Here is a 21,036-nt window from a genome sequence, read left to right on the forward strand (position 1 = left end):
TCGGCAGAGCCTCAGCCCGTGGTCTCCACCTGCCCGAGCGCCCGCTGGTGGGGTCAGACGACGTGTGTGCAATGAGGACGAGGTAGACAACAGTCAGCAGCCCATTTGCGCAGCCTAGACAATGGCGTGGGGGCTGTTTGCCAAGGGCTATGCTCGACTTGCTTAAATTCAGGGTGCGCACAGTTTTACAGCAGTGTATCCTGGAAGGTACGGGAGAGACTGGATTGATTGTTTGGATTCCTGCCTCCAAAATCACGTAGCGCTCGGACACCAAGGTGACGCCTTGCCTTTCAAAGATCACAAGTGGTTAGCCACGTGATTAAATTCAAGCTTTCATGGGGACTGCAGGTTTACTGTGGCAGTCTTTTCTTACTGCAGCACATTGCTCGTTACACAAAATACAACATCTTTGCCTCCTACATACAGCAATTCTATTTTCTGCTTTCTTTCATACAGCAAAACAAATCAGCAACATTATAGATGCTATTAGCTTTCAGGAACATTACACCAAAGCTGAAAAAGAAAAACCAACCTCTGAGCATACGGCTTTGCTGGGTAATGATTAGCTTCCATAATAGAAAGCCTGACATTTTAGTTTTTACTAAAGTAAGGACGAGTTCTGCCTTCAGATCTGCTCTCTCCCTCTCTCTCTGTCATCTAGAGAGTTGTGTATGATACAAAGCTATTCAAAAAGCCCCATGCGACGGGATTAATCCCACAGCAATCTTCCATCCTTCAGAAAGCGCAGCTCTTCGGACCTGCGTTTCCCCAGCCGCGATACCCGAGGCGGGGATGGCGCACGCCCAGCTGCAGGCGGGACGCAGGGGAGAGGCTCCCCGCGCCCGGGCAGTCCCGCGGTCAGGCTGCTACACCACTCCCCACCGGTGACGGCCCAGCTGCTGGCACGCGGTGCCGAACACGACAAAGATGTCTCACATCCACCAAACTTAATAACAGGATTGCTTAATAACAGAGTTGCTTAATAACAGAAGTGTGGGAAAAGTTTGGCAACTCTAGAGAGTGGATGTAAGAGTTTTATGTTTTAAGAGTTTTTGAGACTAAAATGCAAGAGCATCTGTAATGTTCTCGAAATATTTTGATTCCAGATGGCTGTACCAAGTCCAAAATGATTAGAACTAAATGCTCAGCAATACTATTTTCATGTAAATATCCATTCAGCCACTCTGTACAAGACACACGGCAGAACCAGTGACCCAGAACATGCTCCCACTATGCCCAGGATAGAGCATGGTCGACATTTTCTGAAAGCAATTACGCGAACGTGGAAACAAACCCCCCGAGCACATGAATCCATTTCCCTCCCAGTTGGCCACTTCTTAGTCAAAGCCTTAATAAAGTTTTGCAGCCAGGATATTGTCCCCCCGGCAAACGGCTGAAAGGCACGTCAAAGTGAGCGCTGGAGGGAGGGCTGCTTCACAGGCGAGAATGGACAGAGCGGGAGTCAATCTGCAGAGTTTCTGCAGAGTTTGTCCAGGGCATTTTTAATTGTATTAGCAGGCTTGCTTGGAGAGAAAGGATACAAAGCAATTTGTTTGGTTCTGTCACACCTGTGGAGTTACATCTGACACTGGGAGTTGTTACTGTCTTGCCTGCTGCAGCTTGGACTAGTTAATCGATTACCTCAACCATTGACTTCACCTGGTCTAAAGCGAATCCCACTCGGAGCTGTGTGCCTTCTCGCCCACTTACACTGTGAGCGTAGCCCCAGCTCCCAGCAGCTGGCAGCGGGCTGTGTTTGAAGCCATTGCTAAGCAGCGCACGTGTGGGGGGCACTGAGCTAGCTCGAGAGCATCCTGGAGAGGGGAGTTGAGCTGGTGTGAGTTAAAGGACTGAGCTAAAAACACAAAGAGACTGCAGGACTGCACTGGGCTCCTGCAGCCTGGCAGGAATGGGAGGTGGTGGGAATCAGAGGAGGTCCCTGCGTCTGTGCTCCAGCTGTACTGTAAGTAAGCAAAGGGCTGAATCTGAACTGAACAAGACGGAAATACATAGGAAAGTAAAGATGATGAAGAGGCTGAAGTATTTTTAATACTCCTGAATCCTCAATTTTCAAATGCAGCACAGCCTCTGCAGCAAAAGATAGGCTTTAAGGAGTCAGCAATGCTGTTGGAAATGTGGGCATCCCTCCAGCTGCTAGCAGTTGCTCAGGCTTGTGGGAGATGGACTAAGCCAAGGGACAGGCACACTCTCAGAGTCTGTTACAGTATGAGATAGCTGGGTTGGGAAAACTGTTGTAGGAATGTGCTGTTTTAATGATTTGTGTGACCCAGTTTGAATGCATCTGTGTATTTTAGCCTAGTGACATACCTGCCCCTGAGCCCGGAGAGTCTGGGAATGCCAATGGGAAGGAATGAGGCAGCCATACGGTAAAGCTCTTGCAGAGAGTTAAATGAGCAGTGGATATCTGAATGGTTAATCCAGTGTTGCTGCTGGTGTGGGTAATTTACTGGGCTGGCAGCTTGTTTCATTATAACCTGCAGTTACTTGTAATGTTTCTTTTTCTTGACATAAATAGTTAAGAAGGCATAAATAACCTTTGAGGAAAATAAGAGCAGGGAGTTTTTTTAAGCTGTTATGTAAAGCTATAAGGACAAGAAAAAGCTAGTGCAGATTTGGAAAGGAGAATGTAGAAAAACAAAAAAAAAATCTAGTTGCTTAATTTGCAGCATTCAGGCAAAATGTTTAGAGGTAATGAGCTGCAAACTTGTGTGTTTTATTTATCCTTTAAGTATCACTTACATACTATAAGATTGATTAGAAAAGTGAACTGCAGAACTCAGGATTTCAAAATAGCTCTAAAAGCAGACAGGAAAAAAAGTGCACTAAAAGCACTTCTCCCATAGTATTTTAGTAGTGAGCAGCCAGGGAGCTAGCTCTAAGTGTGTGTATTACTCTTGGGCAGCTACAGGATCACTGCAGAAGAAACATTCAGTGTTTCCAGTAACTTTAAGCCAAGAAACCAACAGACCAGATGGAATATATCAGCTTTCAGGGAGGGCCAATTGAAACATGTGTAAGCACCAGGGGCCCGGTGCTCAAACTTTTAACACTTCTAAGTTGTTACTATGAACATAAAAGCGTTGCTCATTTCCGTAGCGAAACAGGAGATTACAGACTGATAATTACATGATCCTGAGAGAACGTACGGGTATCCAAACATCTGAAGGCAAAACTTGGGCATGCTGGAAATGGCAGCAACAGCCCTGTACAGAGGAACATGACTGAATGGAAAAAAGAAAAAGAACATTTTTCCTTTTGGTGCTTTATATGAGCAGCAATCATGCTGCAAAAAAGCACTGTCTGGGAGTCTAACGACTGGAGATTCCTAATGATAGTCTTATTTCAGCAGCTGGCTTGTATTTTGCATTTACTTTACTAGTAATATATTGCTACATACTGGAGTGTGCCTTTCAATACCTGGCGGAGGTGGTGGTAGGCTGGGGAGCCCGTTCTGTAAAGAGAAGAGGAGCAATGCAGAACGAGCGGTTAAACTGTGGTCCTTATCTTGGTAATGCCTCCAGAGATGATATCCAGGGGGAGAGGAGCTCAGCTGCGGTTTCCATCAGCCCTGCTGGAGTTGCCAAGAAAGGGGCTGGCTAAGCTTTCCTCCTGCTACCCCCAGTAGCTAGCTGGGAATTGAACTACACCGCTGTATTCTTCTCCCATGTCTAGAAGCAATAGCTGGCAAGCGGTGTCTGGATAACAGCACTGGCCCGTGGCTGAAACTGGCCCGTGGCGTGGAAACCTTCACAAGAGCTCCCTTGAGTATATGGCACAGCTGACACAGTGCTGTGATTTTGTATGGCTGCTATTTGACATTACAAATGAGACGTTCTACTCGGTCATATCCTGAAAATTCGCATCCAGCTTGTGAGAGAGGAAACAAAAAGGCTGACAAAAAGGCTCGGTGAGGACCATCTCCATGCACTGTGTCCCTGCGCCACAAACCAAACGGAGGTACCAGACAGCAGCTGCTTTGCTAACGACCCAGCCCTCAAGTCTAGCCTGCCAAGTAAGAGCCTGGCACACGCAAGCAGCAAAGTCACCTCTCTGAAAGTGGCTACCAAATCTCTTAATTTTTTTAATCTGATAACATAGAACAAAACCGAAACCAGGCTGAAGCACAAGGAATGGTGTCTTTGAAGAGTGACTTTCAAGTGTTCCGTTTCAACTTTGCATCTCCCATTTTGTACCATGCAAGGAAGCTCTGCCAAGGCAGCAAACGCATCTGGTTAACTTTTGGCAATTGGTGGCGAGTGTAAACAGTGCAGAGCTTGCTTACACAGCACCCCGAGGTACACACACAGAGTACAAACAAGGCTTTGCTCTTATCTGGAAGTGCTCAGGTGCTACAGAAATGAGTGCGTCTGCCAGGAGTGATCATAAAATACTGGGGTTTTTTTAAGCTTTACTATACAACTAAAAGAGGTTTTGATAAACTGACCACTGTATTTTATAAACAGGCTTAAAGTCTTTCAATGTCAGCTCATTAAGTTGATAGAAAGTGCAAAGTACATTGAAAAGACTGAACATCCCTTCCCCAGAAAATGCTGCTTTAATTCTGGCTGGCACTGCAAGACTTGCACACTGACAGCAAAGGTTTGACAAGGGAGGTATTTGCAGTAGGTCGAGCTGTAATAGACCAAGACATTGCCTGGGCTGATCTTTAGGGAATGGGAATGCCAGAGGATTGGTTAGTACCTGTTGCAATGACCTATTGATATTGTTCCTGTATTTTGAGAGATATTTGTGATTATATTAGTGTTTTTTTCCTTAAATGCTAGCTTTGGTCAAAAAAAGTCTTTTGGAGTGGAGAAGCATGCTGACATATCCAACATACTACAGCAGGATCTTAGGTAAGCATGAATAGCTCCAAAATCTCCGCAGACAGTGCTTTGGTGGCAATAGGGGACATCTTGAATGGGTTAGGATTTTCTGGCCTTCAAACTGGTAGTGATTTCCCCCCCCCCCCCCAGTATGTGCTATATAGCAAATCCTAGGCAGTAACTGTTGAAGAGTTTAACTTCATTCTCTGAAACGTTATGTGTTTAATCTCCTTTGCCTTCTCCACAATTACCACATTTCTTACACCTTCCTTTTAAAGACACTGCGTTTAAACATAAGGTATCATGGTGACTATGCAGCAAAAATGTCTAATTAGACAAATAATTATTATCTCTATAGGAAAATTATGCTTGTTTTAATGTCTGGCCATGTAATTTTCACAACAGGACAGTAATGAGTTCTTTGATATGTGCTAAGGAACTGTTTATTGCTTAGATGGGACAGAGTCTCTGGGGGAGCATCAGGCATATAATGAATGATAAACCAATTATCTTGTTAAGGAAAAAAGCCTCATAGGCTTCTTTAAAAGGACTCAACCATCACATTCTTCCACACAAAAGTAACAATTATCTGGAAAAGAAAGGATTTTCTTGCCAAAGTATTATTTTCCACTGAGACTCTTATAAGCCATGAGAAATCTTTCAAGGTCTTGCAGCTACCCTGTTTTTATCCAGATGCAATTATTGTAGCAACTTCTCTTTGGAGATGGTCTGTAGAACTTGCTTGCAGTGTTACTTTACGATCAGTTTCCAAACTGGTAGATTCTGGTTTGAGCAAAAACTCGAAGAGAAAAAAACCCCTGCAAGTACCGACTAATAGAAAATCCAGCCTGTGTTATCTAAGCATGGGGAATACAGTACGCACGCTGGAAGCCAGCAGCTAGAATCGCCTCACTTAAAGCTGCTGAGGCTTTCTGTTTTCAGTACATACAATCTTTCTTGTTCCAGGAATGTAGTAACAACTTAGTCTCTCCCCTCGCATCTTTAAAACAAACAAAAAACCACCCCAAACCACACACAGAGAAAACAGAGCCAGGGCAGACAGTGCACAACTATATGGCAGGTGCTTTCCACCGGTTACATCTGTGCTTTAGCATTCGCTTGCAGTGGCCCAGAAGCAAATCTCCTGGTTCAACCTCTGGCTATGTTTTCCTGGTATAGATGGGGGATTTGGGGCCTGGGAGCAGCTATGCCCTTTTTCTGATGTTTGAATGTTCGAATACTGTGACACTCACAACAGATCCTGGGGGACTTGAGCGCAATTTCATGAACTACTTGTATGCTTGGTCAGGATGCCTGAGCTTTTCTGTGTACTCTTTCATACCCTCCTCTGTCAGGGTGAGGGAAAGAGAAGGGCTGTGGAAGTATCTGTGCTTTTCTGGGCTTGGGGCTTGGTAATTACCACGGTCATCACTCCTGGTTAACAGGAACAGATTTCCCTGCTCCCGTAGCTCAAATGCTTTCCCTTCCTTCCACAGAAGCCTCTTTAGCATGCAGGAGCAAATTGTTCCCCATAGGAACACAATAATATCCCATCAGTAAAGCAAGGCCTGGCAATATCAGCCCTAAATATTGCATGGAGGCCTTGTTTAATAGGCGTGCTTTAAACAGATAAAGTGCAGCTAAGAAACAGGCTGTTGGTTACAGGTTTACCGATTTCTCCCCCCCCCCCCCCCCCCCCGCCCTGTTTCTCATCCCCTCAGGAAGAAAATTCTGAGGGTTTACCTTTGTGCCTTGAAGTTACTTGTTGTTGCAGTACACTGCTCTTTCTCCAGAGATATAACGTCCTTGCCTTTTACATAGAGTAATTCTATTTTTGACTCCAATATATTAAGAATGGCATGAAAAATAACCATGTCTATGCTCTAGGGATGTACAAAATTCCATGAGAAAGCAAGCAATTGGGACCCCAAGGACAGCTGGTCCAAAGACGCTGTGAAACTCCAAGATGGCATTTCTCTGTAGCTTAATATGAGGCTGAAAGAAAACGGGGGGAGAAAGTATTTTTGCTAAATCAGGTCAAGGTGAATAAGCTTTCAAAAACACACAATAGGCTGCAACTGCAGAAGGTGTCGAGCTGCTGCTGACCAAGTGGGCTCCCCAGCTGCGCTAGGCTGAGCTCTGCCACATCCAGAAGGAGAGGACGGGGGTTGGCAACTCCGGCACCGCATCCCTGCGGAACTACACCAGTATCCCTGCAGAGCATATGGTTCTCTTCACCATCCTCCAGCATGCTGTTCAGATGCACCCAAAATAGCCCACCTTGTTCCACAGAGGGGGAGTGATGGGAAGCAAAATCGCAATTCACTCTTGTTGTGCATTTTTGTTTTGTTTTTTAAAAACAAAAAGACCCACTGACAATACTACTTAGCCTTTTTTGCTTGAAATGCTTTGAGGACACTGACACGGTGCAAGTGCCGGATGGGTAGGGGTAACTGAACAGTGTGTGCGTAAATGAGAAGAGGCCAGGGAAGCGGGGGTGGAGGGGAAAGGCAGGCTGTTTAAGCTTGGAATTGATTTAAGTTAATGGCATCTGCATATCTGGTAAATGAGGGAGATAATATTTTTTTATGAACACCATGTGCTGTTGTTTTACTACCTTGGTATTTGCTTGCTTGACTGTTAGGTTTTGAATTAAGAAGGTGATGGATAGGAGGGAAATAAAACAATGGCAGAGATCGGGTATATCTGGAAAAACATAATGTGGGTCCCTAAATAAAATACCAGAGGAGCTGTTAATTTTCCCAATTAACTCCAGTCATGCTTCCAAAATCTCTTTAAACTAGAGAAGAAGGTCAAACGAGGGGAAGATGAAGAAGACGATAGTGGCAAGAAGGGTCTGATAGCAGTTAACTCTCCCAAGTCAGGACCAGACACTCTAGACTGATCACAACATATTTAAAACCGTTAAGAAAAGCAAGTTTAACCTTATGCATAGGCTATTTATTGTCTCATTTTTGCTCTTTGCTTGTTATGTTCTTTAGGGAAGTAAATTAATTAGAAGAAAAAAAATATTTTGAAGATGCTGGTTAGTGCTTACAGTTCAGCTGCTAGTCAGAGGGCTGTAGAAGATGAGGGCTTACAGGTTATAACACGTTTGGACCTGCTCTTTGGCAGTCAACAAATAGGGACAGCTATGGCTATAATACAGCTGGAACAGTAGGACCATGATGTGACTATCACTGAAGAAAACAAAGGATGCCAAACCTGCTGCAACATGAGGGCTTGATAGGGGCATAAGGGAGTTTAATCAGTCACAGGATAAGCCACACTTTAATGTTCTTCAAAAAACAACCAACCAACCCCTCACCCCCCCAACAAGAAAACAAAAACCAAGCAAACAAAAAAACCAGACCAAAACTCTTGACAGAAGAGACTCTGCAGGTGTGTAAGTCAATTACTAAAGAAATATTCTTCTGAACCCTCACCCTGAGTCGTGCCTACTTATAATATTTGGTATGTCACAGCATCATTTACTTACAAGGTATGTGGGTGCAATCTATGTCTGTGTATTCATAACAGTTGTAATTTCCTACGTGAATGCAAAAGTCTAGATTTGTGAAGGCATTTAATGTATCACTAAGTGCAGTCCAAAATTTTAATTCCTAGTCTGAGAATATTCGGGAAGGAAAAAAGGACTACAGAAAATCTGGACGAGTTACTGCAACTTGTGAAGTCTTTTGTTGTAAAGAAAATACTCCCAATTAATTCACCACTTGCCATACTAGTGACCCTCCTTCTGCCTCCTGGCTGCAGAGCATCCCTTGCTGTCTTTGCCTGATGTCCTTCTGCTCCAGCACGCGGTGCCTCGGCACGTAGCCACGCGCTGCCTTCTGCCCCATGCCCCGCTGCAGGGTGGAGAGAGTATCAGCTTTTCTGACCCAGGTTTTAAACTATGACACTTCACTTACCATAGTAGGTTACAGGATGCAGGTCGAGGCTCTGCCTGCACAAACATGGCAGTGAGAATGTCATTGCCATTTGAAGCGGACAGTTTTGTTTTGCCCGGCTCCAGACAGCTGATGCTCTGCGCTGCAGCTTTACAACAGGGGCGCAATACCAGATGTGAATGTTGCTTGTGCAAGTCCATAAAAGACCTGAGGGCACCCTCCCTTCCTAAGAGCTGCTGATAATATCAGTGTCTGAATGGTGCCTGCTCTGGTTTCTTTTAACTCATTTGAAGTATCTCCCCCCACAAGTTCAAACATTTCTTCAGCGACTTCTAACAGAAATTCCCACTATGGCCTTGCTGAAACAAAACCTGTTTGCTGGTTGATTATAACCATCCGAATTGATACTGTAGAATCCATCTTCAATAAGTTAGTTCAATGGTATAGTTATAAATAGTTAAATAGTTATAGTTATAAATGAACCAATGGCGTTACAAGTTAAAAAATTATTTTATTTTTTTTTTTAAAATGTCATCTGCTTATCCTGGCTGACAAGCAAATGAGTAAATTCCTTTTCCCTGTAGTTCAGGTTTTTTTCTCCCTTCTTCAACAGAGAACAGATTAAGCACGTGCTATACTGAAATAGCTGCCCACGCACAAACACTGGCGCTCTGCATACCTTTACAAGAAAAATCTAAACACGTCAATACTGTTGATCCAGGGCGAAATCAATGTCTTGTTTTCAGTCTGAAAGTGTTAGAAAAGTATTTCTTAACAACAGCAAAGCTGAAACTGAAAAGGCAAAAGACACGAGTACTTAAAAAGAGAGTCTGCTTATGCCTGTTTACTGTTGTTCCCAAAAGAGGACGACAAAACTAGAAGAGCTTCCATTTATTGTTTTAACCAATGCTCTACCGTTTGCCTGGTTATTAAAAAAAAAAAAAAAATACAGTTGTAGAATATTAGGCTGTGTGGAATCCCTGCCTTTCTTTTTTTCCCTTTCTTTTTTTTTTTTTTTCTTTTCTTCCCCCCTGCCTCTAGGGAAGGATTAGCGGCTGGGGAGATGGCCAGCCCAGATTCTAAATGGAAAACTCCTGACTAAAGGAAAAATTAATGCTGGTCCATGCAGCTGGGATTCATCATGCTCTCCATCTCTTACAAGTTTTTGTGCATCTGATTGGGGATTTATTGGTAGGAAGAAAGCACATGTTGCCTCATGCCTCAGATGTGATCTATAACCCTGTTTTCCTTTAAGATGAAGCCTGATTTGGACTTTAATATATCCTTTGGGTGATCTGCTCTGCACCGCTCATATGCAGCGTTAGGTCAAGCATCTGATCAAGATGCATAAAACACTAAGAGTGGAATACGTGATGGCTTCCATCCGTGTGGAAAAAAAGACACAGACTCTCTCCATCCCATATGAACTAGACCACCTGCTGTAGTCTCCATACTTGTTCTCTGTAATCCTGTTGTAAGGAATGACCACTGTTTATCCAGCATTTTCTTTAATAAAAAGGAATAATTTTTAAACCATGAAAACCTTAGTATAGCCAAATGAAAATACAAGCCGAGTCTTACAGTAAGAGCAAAATATTATTTCCTGTGGAAGGATACAAAACTCAGTAAGGTGGGTTTGCAGGTCAATTCTGTTCCTCCTGGGTTCAAGATCTGCATGAATAATATCTGCCAAAGTTACACTGTCTTGCACTTATGAAAGAAAAAATCCTGAGGTTATAATGGAAAAAACGGAGGAAAAACTAGACTACAAATGATTGTTTCCTTGTTATGCGTTTAAACTGAAGTGCTAAGCATGGTGTCAGTACTTTTGCAGCAATGTAACTGACCCAAGTAGCATAAATAACATCTTATAGTCAAAGCTCCTGAAGAGGAGAAATGCTAATGAAGATTATCTGGTTTCATACTTTTATCTTGTTCATTGTCTGTATGCATATTGCAAAACATACCATGCCAGGAGGAATATTCTAATAACAGGGATGCTTTCTCTGTCATCAGGGAGTCCCTAATAACAGTTTAACAGCAGTAGCTGTAACCACCCATGGTGTCCAAATTCACTCTAAGTGCAACTCTTTATTTCAGGAAAGCAGAAATGGAAAAGATGCTGGAAAAGTACTGAAATGGTCAAGACAGTTCTTAAGAGGCCTGTTTCATTATTCTGAGGCATGTGAGTAACAGCAATGTGTTGTGGTTTTTACATGTATGTATGTATGTATCCTCACTATATGATATTGCAGCTATATGGAGTCAGGATTGAATTTGCAGGGGAAAAATAAAAAAAAAAATCACTGCCTTTATGTTACCTAAAGAAAACTCCGCAAGGACAAGCCTCAATGATAAACATAGATAAGCAGAATGTGCCATCCCTCATGAGGTTTCAATTCTGTGAAATCTCTGAGTACATAGGTACTGAGGTTATTTGTGCTGATACCTACACATGTACTGAAAGCATCCAGCTGAATATCCAGGATAAGGCAGAAATGTTACCTCTGAATACAGCAGCTACAACAGTCTCTAGAGGGAGAGACTATATGAACTGAATCAGGCCCAGCCTGATATTTAGAGAAGGAAATGTAGCACAGCCCACGTGCTGTTATCATCTTGCTGTTTCAGATGCCTGCAAAACTGCTGCCTTTATAGCTGGTTAATGGTAATAGAATAATAGACAATTCCACAGCTCTACTAAAAAATAAAAATTGTGCCTAGGAACAAAAATTCATTCCACCAAAACAACTGCTACTTCTGAAGGTAATTTGGTCAATTTTGCCATTTCTTAATCTTGAGCATGAACTTCTAGAGTGTCTGTGGTACATGCTGAAGAAACAGAGCCAGCGGTGTGCTACTTTTCCTTCTGGAGCCATTCTATGCATAGGCAGCTTCTCAAGGCTGATCAAGAAAGTTTCCAAAGGTGAATTTAGACCTATCTGATCTCTCCTGGATTTGACATGGTATTCAAAGAGTGAACACCCTGTGGAGCTTCCTCAGATAGTCTAGCAGTCGCTTGAGGAGAGATACTGCTTAGTTCCCTCTTACTGCTTTTTAGGACTTGGTAAGTCCTTCTTTCCTAGAGACCTAATCTTGCATTTCTTAGTCCTGCTCTAAGGTTCTGCTGGGTTTAGTGCTCTTTCTGCCTGAAGAAGCATGACAAAACCTACTTCTTGCTCAGCTCTCACCAGTCCCATAGGAACAAACTGGAACAAAAAAAACTGGAACAAACTGTGCCCAATCTCATGCTTCCAATTCAACTTTTTCTACAATGAAGAAAAATGTTAATTCCTTTCTTGAAGAGAGACTTGAACAGTTCTGGTCTGTACTGCTGTGTACAGGCAACCCACCAGAGAGGACTTTGTCAGGTATGGATGGGCCAGACCGCTTGGACCCCAGTTCTGATAACTGGTCCGATTCCCTGTAGCAGGAGGGTCTAACAATCCCTATCGTATGCTTGTCTAGAGAAATAAGACTAGTATGCTCATGCGTTTTGTAGGGTCCAGCTTCTCCTGAAACAATACCTATCTGTAGTTACTGCAGTTGCCGTAGCATAACCCAGGGACATTCACATCTAATTACATAAACAATGAGCAGAAAGCAATCACTGCCACAGAGAGCCTTCAATCAAATGACACATTTGTATGCTTTTAAATGGAGACTGCAGCCTTAAAAAGGAATGACTGTGTACCTGTCATTCATTACTATTATTTCATATACCAAAATAATCTCAGAAGTTTCCTATGGGTTGGCACCACAAAGCCTAGAAAACAATAGGCCGGTGTTGGTGCTCTGAATATAGGTATTGCTATATTGCTAATAGGGAATAAACTGCTAGCAGGAACATTTAAATAAACTCTATCATCAAATTGAATGATACTCTAAAATAAATCATTTAACTTTTACTAGCAGTCATTATTAATTTAATGAAACTTCCCAGGATGATTTAAGTCAAAAGAGAGAAATTTTGTGGCCCTCCCCATAGAGACATAGCACATTACATACTCAACATGAAAGGGCGGAAAGAGGAGCCCTTTTGTTTATTCTTATTTCATTTTAATTAAAGCTAATTTGAGCTGCTAGTGTTATATTATTAAGCCCTACACTACAATATATTTGAAGCTTCCCTTGGCAAGTAACCGAGCAGAAATTTAACTCAGCTGACCTCACCTTAGTGGAGCCATTTTTGCTGCCAAACTCAAGAGCTGGCATGCTTTTTTTTTCTTCCCCCCTGCCCCCAAGTCTATTCAAACAGTTTCTTTTGCAACAATCTGTTCTCTTCCTCTGGGCCTGACGGTATTGCTGAGGACCCCTCGGCATAGTGCTAACTATTCAGGCATGCCTTTGCCTTTGGGCTGAACTTGCTCACCTGCATTTCTTCTGCTTCTGGCAGCATTGGGCCCTCCCTAGCTACAGGTCTTTCAAGATTTGTTGTAGGAGTGATGCTACCAGCATCCCCTATCAGTCAGCTGTCTGTCTGTCTTTTCTTCAAGCCTAAAGCCTGAAGATGATTTACCACTCGTTGCTTTTCAATATTCTCTCCTGAAATAATACTCTCGTGCTTACAGAGAAAACACATGCAGAAGCTTTCCACGCTGCTCTACCCTTCCAGCATGCTTAACAACCATCCCTCCAATGCAAAATACGCTCATGATAAAATCGCATTTTCTTACAGCAAATGGGCACCCCAGTGAGCCTCTCAAACCAGCTTCCCACTATGTGAACTTTCATGAAGTGCAGCCCAGTGGTGCTAGCATAATGTTGCATCAGTTGACGCTTATTTGACTTTAATATACACAGAAATCACTTGTGGAAAGCTTTTATCAAAGAAATAAAACTCCAAATGCCAGAACCCTGTCTTTTATATCGTGAGAGACTGCACAGAAATCCAAGCAGTGTGTTACAGCTTGCAAGATTTCTGAGAAACAGAGACAGTGGGCAAAAAAAAAAAAAAAAGTCAGCTGTCATTGCCTACATCTTGGTCCCATGTTCACGCTCAGAGCTGGCTGATGCTTCTTCTTCCTGGAACTGACGCAGAAGATACATCCTAAGACAGTAACTGAAGAGAGATTTGTATCTAGTGACTTTTGGTTAACTGAGAATATTAAAACGCTATAAACACAAGTCTGTAAATGTGATGATATGCCACAAGAATTTATTCAGGGCAGCACTGATTTTCTTAATCTAGATAGCTGTAATTGTATTGCTTTATAAACTGGTCAAATGGAAGCTGATAAATCTCATTGGCATTGTGATGGGTATGCTCTGTAAAATTCTAGAGATCCTTGACAATTGCCCAGCTACCTGCTTTATACCTACCAGAATAAAAACCAGTCCAACACCATAAAAGCAATGTGGTATATTTCAATATTTAAAAAACATACACCTGAATGTCTGAATTTGGATATGCCTGCAATGACTTCTAGTGTCATTTAATTACTTACTTATTTTACATTTACATATAAAAGATCTTTATTTTTAAAAAGCAAATATTATCTAATACCTATGTATTGACAAAAGAATCAATGAAAGTATATGCATTTGGAGGCAACTCCCTCCTTTGTTTTCTTTCTAAAGAGACTTTACAAAAATTGAAATAAATGGCCAAGATGATGTGGTAAGAAAAAGTTAGATACCTGCTCACATAAACTACAGATAACAAAATGTGCAAAGAAAATACTTGCTTTTATTTTCTTTACAAAGGTAAAGAAAATGCTATCTTGTGGAAGAGCATTTGCTATATGAGGATCTGCTTCTGAAATACCTGTAGATCCTAAGGTTGCATACAAACAAGGAGATTTAGGACACGATTCTACCTCCTTTTGCATAGATCAGAATTCTTTTGCTATATTCAGTGTTTCATGAAAGAAAGTGTTTACTGATACCAGTGATAATGGCCTAAACTGGCCATCTAAAATTATGATGTATATGATGACAGGGAGATTATTTTTCCAAAGATGCCTCCCTACTTTCCATGATGTACTCGGGTTTGCCTCCAACCATTACTCATCCAAGGCTGATTTAATATCCAACAGCTGCTCTTCCCTAATTCTTTTAGAGGGAACTTGCTATTTAAAAGGGACGTATTCCAATCAACCATATTTTTTTGAGATTCCCTGCATCATGTTTCTCAGGCTATATTGTCTCTGTACCGGATATCTTGTGTTATCATTCTAATTTCCCACAGCTATCAGAGGATAACGATGCATCACACGGTGGCTACTGCCTGAATTGATGTCCCAAATACAAAAAGTATGTCTTCGTCATACTCAGGCTCCCATCTTCCAGACTGGGAAGTGGATCAGTAAATGCAGAGAAGGACTATTTTCTGATTTCTTTTAGTTATGTTTACTTTTCACTATGACAACTTCTCAAGCAGATAACAAGCTGAGATCGTATTCTGTCTGTTCTTGCCTGATTCCTCTTTTTTTTTTCATAAAATAATTATGAAATTCATCTGGAATATGGGAATATAAATTACTTGTGTCAATGGCTAGAATTAGGAGTGACTGTTAATAGCATTATCTTTGCTTTAGCTCAGAAGTGAAGAGACCAAAGGCAGAGGTCACCAAAGCAGTAAATGAAAAAACAGCTTCAGAGATAGGAATGGAGAAATATGTGCAGTGAATGATTAAAAAAACCCAAAGTTTTGAAATATTATAGGCTAATTCTACCAAGCTCTCATGATTTATAAGATCTCTGGAACTCTTAGTTCTATGATATTTTTTTGGCTGTCATTCTTATCACATGCTAGTTAAAGTGTTTTGATTAAATACAGGCAACTATAGTCACACTGTTCTTCAAGTCCTGCTTGTGTATTCTTTCCCCCTATCTTTGTTATACAAGAAAAATGGACTTTCTTCTTCAAATAAAAACCCATGCCAAAACCAGTTTAGACCTCTGATAATGTCTAGTATGGCCTAAATGATAAGGGTATATTTCTATGAAATTTAGTATTCTCCTGGGTGTGAATTTTGATTTTATTTATTTTCCCAGTTGACTGTAGGACTACCTAGGTATTCGTTTGACCTGGAAAATCTACAACACATCTCTACTTGGGTGAGGAAAGATTAGATGGAGAGTGTTGAACAACACATAATGCGTTAGCTTGCTCTTTGTTGTTTAATAGACTGTATTGCATTAATAGCAGCATCTCCTGTTTTCTTCATCCCCTTTGCAAAACACACCTGGTTTGTTTTCTTTAGTGGCAAAGGTGCAAGCTAAATGGGCTTTTCCTTCCTCCCTCATTTCTACAAAATAATGTTCTTTCAGATGTCTTGTTTTACAGTAATTGTTCCGTAGACACACAAACACTCCTCTGCTCTCCTCCCTGCTTCAGAATAGGTTTATCTGTGTGCTGCTCAGTACGCTAGCAGCAATGATGCAGAGGTGGAAACTGCTCATCAGACACAGGCCTACAATTATGACATTGCGGCTTCAACTTGTCTTGCCATAGGAGTGAGTTGTGCTGTCACTCTAGGGGCCAAGAAAAATTAATGTGGCTAGAGGCTGCTTTGGGTAATAACTTGTTTAGCAGATAAGCGCAGGGCAGGATTATGTCCTTTAAGCACTGCTTTCTTGGCTCCCTCAGATGAGATACAATGCACAAAATGTAACGAACAGGGCATTTCTCTGCACTTTTGTACCGCTGGAGCACTGACACAGCAACGGAGCCATTTGTTTCACTGGTAAGTAATCAGTACAGAAATGTTGGCATGGGAAACAGACTCATAGATGCAACCCTCGGGATAACATGGAAGTAAAATACTGAATTCAGAAGGGTCATTGCTTCCCTTTCACAACTACATTTTTCTTTCTCATGCAATATAGAGTGTGGTATTTTCCAGCAAAAGTGTTTTGTAATTATAGCAATTCCCAAAGTGTCAGTTCTAATTGCTGCCTTTTGCTGTATTTTTGGACTTGCAGCTTAAGATGGCCACTGTTGGCTTAATGTTTCAGACTTAATGTTTACTTGGGGAGGGGAAAATGCTTAGCTAAATTTTATGGTAACAGACATGTTTACACGGAGCCTTTAAATGATTCAGTGAAAGAAGTTTCCTCTGATTCCTTGCAGAATTTGCAGCACTACATTGCAGCACACTGTTAATGAATGAGTTCCAGAGAGTAAAGCTGTTTGGTTTGCTTTCCCTAATTGAGATGTACAGAAATGAACTGAATGATCTAAGTGGTAAGTGGAGCAAAAAGTAACGCTTTTGAAGTCCTAACTAACTGCGAGAGGTTAGTAACACCAGCAAAGCCACCCCCACATAAAAATATAAAACCCTTATCCTTTGAACAGGTACAATAACAAGCCTATTCTACGCGGTTAGTCCTGACTAACCCACTGAAGTACGAAGAAAATGAATGAAAAGCCGTTCCTTTCTCCATTGCCAGAGAACAGCTCTCAAAACAGCGCTTTTCAGCGGTACCCTGATTAGAATGGCTGGCGGCTTGGGAGAATCCCAGTTGCCAGCCTTGGCACCTTGCTGATTTTCAGCACTATTTGTTACTTTTTTTAAACCCAAAGCAAGTTGAAACTAATCAAAACACGCTTCTTTAACAGCCAGGGATTTCACAGCCAAGCCCTGCTTAAACTTATTCATGTAAATAGCTTTGTCATTTTATAGGGTGTGTTCTGAGTAAAATGAACAGACCTTAGTGTGAAATTGAATTAAAAAAAATCTTGTTTTTTTTTTCTTTGCTCTCTTATATCTTTCCAAATGTGTCCTAAATTTTTGCCTGCGCTAAGGTAACCTTGTTAATGCAATCATCTAATGTTTAATAGCCATATTGAATAATATCCCAAAGATGAGTCAGAGCATTGCTGAAATTTGCACTCAAGTCATAGAAAAGCATAACTCCTGAATCAAGAAGAATTTGTGGTCTTTCCTATATCTCCTGTCCCAAGGTACAGATCCAGCCTCTGAAACTATTTGCTCTTCTTTAAAATAAGAAGCTAAATCCTCTGGTGTACACTGGCATAGTTCCACCTGCACTGATAAACCACTATAATTCTACACCAAGGGAAGGAGCACTCCCCTCACCAGATTTATTTTTAATAGGTTGACTGAAGAACAATAATCACTCTGCACCTAAAGAGACTTAAGACTGGGCAAATACTATGGCTGTATCTACTTATGTAATTGAGAACAGGGAAATTCATGAATTATGGACTACCCCTAGCATTAATGTAAGCTGGAAAAGTTCTTATTAAGCTATTTTGATGGAAAATGTTGACCGGTTGAAATATTGTTGGAAATGCATGTATTTTTTATAAAATTCCATATGCTTCCCTGTCAATCTCCTAGGCTGTCAGACAGCCCTTTCTTCCTGTGTCTGCCATTTGCATTACCTTTGCTGCCTAGAATTTGGCTGAAAAAGTGAGTTGTTCCTGTTGTGCAATAGAGAATCCAGCTCTTTGCTCCTCTTCAAACTAACAGAGCTGATATTGACCTTGGTCGTGTAGACTCAGTATCCTTTTGGGAAAAAACCAAACAAAACCAAAATAAAACATCCCCCAACCAAAAAACTGTGTGTTTATGTATGCATAAATATGTATACACATACATACATAGATTTTAAAATTTTCTCAGGAAATTTTTCATTCTTAATGACAACACCGCAGCACTAGATTTTGCTAATCTTTCCGCAGTGTAAAGACTGTCTTTTAATCAGGTCTAATCTTGCATACACTCATGTAAATTTCCCTAATGATATTGTAATTTCATCTCTGTGACACCATAGGACTGGCAGTAATAATTGTTTCAGCATTTGTTATTATCTACTGTCCAAAGCCTTTGTCATTTCATAGGATACCAAATGCATTTATTGGGATACCTTACTTCTAAAATATACAATGGAAAAATTATTGTTGTCATAAAATGTTCTCAATGTATGAAGCACAAAGGGAACAGCCCTATTTCTCACAAGCTCTGCAGGCTTAAATCACATACTTTGGGAGAACTGTTGCTTATTAAGAAATTATTTATGAGTCGAATTATATCACATCTAAATATATGAAGAGTTGGGATGGCTTCCAACAATTACTAAAGAAGCCAGCCGCGTGATGCTTTCCAATTAAATCAGGCTGACTTTTTTTTTTTAAACTTCTCAGTGTCCTGTGTTCTTTCTTCTGTTTTTCCATGATTCAAGTAGATAATGTATTAACCTTGTACAACTGAAGTCTTGCACGTCTCCTCTTTGGTATCCTTTCATGTGGTGGTGATCAGTAGGAGTCTCTCTGTAGGTACTCGCTACATGAAAGGTTCCTTTCTTGTCCATATAACTGCTGCTGCTGATGCTTAAGTTCTTGCTTTTATTTAGGACCAGTTGTTATACAGAGCTTCAAAGCTTACAACTTCTGATGGCTCATTTATATTTGTATTGTTCATTCGTTGATAACGACCATGTTAAAAAACCTGCAGAGAACAGTGCAGCACAGAAAACACTGACTTCCATGGTAGCACCTATGCTTTTCAAGTTATGCAAGGAGATAGATGTAACTCCATGACCTAATTTATTAGCAGGGGAATAAAGACAGATTAATTAAAACCAAAAATGCCAAACAAGAAAATCCACTAAACCATAAAGCATTCCCTTTCCCACTGGTACTGGATGAAACTCAGATGTTTACAGAGAGGTTATGCTCCACCACTCATGTGCTATGTAGCACTTGTACCAACTCTCTATAGAGTAAAAAATTTCACAACTCTCCACAGAGGTTTGAGTTTATTTCCTAGGTAAACCATATAGAAAGTACAGTCTAGCACTCAGCCTAGATAAGTAAGACCTGGGAGGACGTACCCAGACTAGAGCAGCCCATGAACTTTTTCCAAGATGTCAGTGAAAAAGGTAACTAAGAAAGCCTAGCCAATTATCTCTAAGTTTAAATGTACTATACAAGCATGCTCAACTGAAGAAAAGTTAAGTAATCTGCAAAATGAAAGAAAATAATGAAAAATCACTGCAGTAGACTATTGGGTGAGTGTTTATTCCTTGGTAGATCAGCCTTCCCATAGCTGGCTATAGTCATCGTTGCTGCAGAGTTCACTTTGTTCTATGCTAAAGGAGTGTCTACTCCACAGTACATAGGGCCTGCCTTTATTGCTGGGGTTGGAAGTTTGCCACTCAGAACTAATTAGAATTATTTATTTTTTCCACCACTTTGGAGTAGATCGCAAGCTCATTTGGGTATCTGGCATATTTATTTAGCTCTGTTACCGGTTCATCTAGTTATCGATGATCATTTACGAGATTTAAATAAAGGTTTCTCCTCTATTAGTGCTGGAAAATGAAACCAGATTGTGTCACTTGGAAAAATGACTTAAAATGATGGAAATTATTCTTGTACAAGACAGACAGAAATAGCCCAACACACTTGTATTCCACAGTTGCCAGTTGAAACAGCAGCCTATTTTGTGCTACGCCTTTCACTGATTCATTTCTAGGGTTGTTCTCTAAAAAGAATCTACAGTTGGTGGGTCTGAACTGCTGCTTTCTGTCAAGTGGAAACCGAGTAGCTATTCCATAGCCTTTTTCCAAAAGCTCCTTTTGAAAGCTGAAACACTGGAGCACAGAGATCTGCCAGAGCGCGCCACTGGGAATGCAGGAATGCAGTCCTTGCCTAGTGTCTGCACGCCTGCCAGCTCCTCCCTTTCTGCTACGACAATTCATATGCTCTAATAGTGGCTATTGCGGCTCATGCCATCCGTAGGAGTTTTAGCCAGAGGATTCATAAAGCCAAATCCATTTGTCACACGTCTGCATCTCCGCTAGCCTTTACGAGAACTTCCCTGAAACAACGTTCAACAGTACTCGGACTTGCAGGCAGAGCGCAGCTTGACACAAACTGCTTTCCTTCCTACCGAGTGGAATTACCCTGTCATGCTGCTCCACGTGACCATATATTAAGGGGCTGGCGCTTACAGAACTATCTACTGTTTTCAATAAAAGCTTCTTTAGGTTGGTTTCAGGACCTCAAGTTTTCTGGGCACAGAACTACCACCTAAATTGATGCTCTTAGGACATCGCAGCCAGCTCTGTGTGGGAGACAATACATCGGTAGTTCTTGCTGAGACTGATAGAATTAAGGTAGTGAATGATGTGCCTTGGGCAGGGGGAGGGCAGTTTCTGACTGTGTGCTCTGCTTTTCCTTTACATTGTATATGGGCAGCCAGAACCCTGGCTACTCCCAGTGAATGCAGTTCTTACTCTAAATGTCCTTAGGAGCAAGCCAGAAGAGAGGTAGTCTGTGAGGAGTTAGCCAAAGAGCACTCACA

The 21,036-nt window shown here is 41.4% G+C and overlaps 1 protein-coding gene and 1 long non-coding RNA gene across 2 annotated transcripts in view; one reads left to right on the top strand and one right to left on the bottom strand.

Annotated features, from left to right (window-relative positions):
* Window positions 1–21,036, bottom strand: part of TIPE3 (TNF alpha induced protein 8 like 3) — a 49,345-nt gene that overhangs the window by 6,429 nt on the left and 21,880 nt on the right. The window lies entirely within an intron of this gene.
* LOC148050272 (uncharacterized) lies at window positions 1,882–17,468 on the top strand. The gene is made up of 5 exons (XR_015701214.1): window positions 1,882–1,963; window positions 4,806–4,877; window positions 10,856–10,940; window positions 16,833–16,946; window positions 17,058–17,468. It is a non-coding gene; the product is annotated as an uncharacterized LOC148050272 (long non-coding RNA).

The sequence above is a fragment of the Nipponia nippon genome, unplaced genomic scaffold, assembly GCF_047370975.1.
Source record: "Nipponia nippon isolate SJK-2023a ecotype South Korea unplaced genomic scaffold, ASM4737097v1 scaffold_9, whole genome shotgun sequence".
Lineage (NCBI taxonomy): Eukaryota > Metazoa > Chordata > Aves > Pelecaniformes > Threskiornithidae > Nipponia > Nipponia nippon.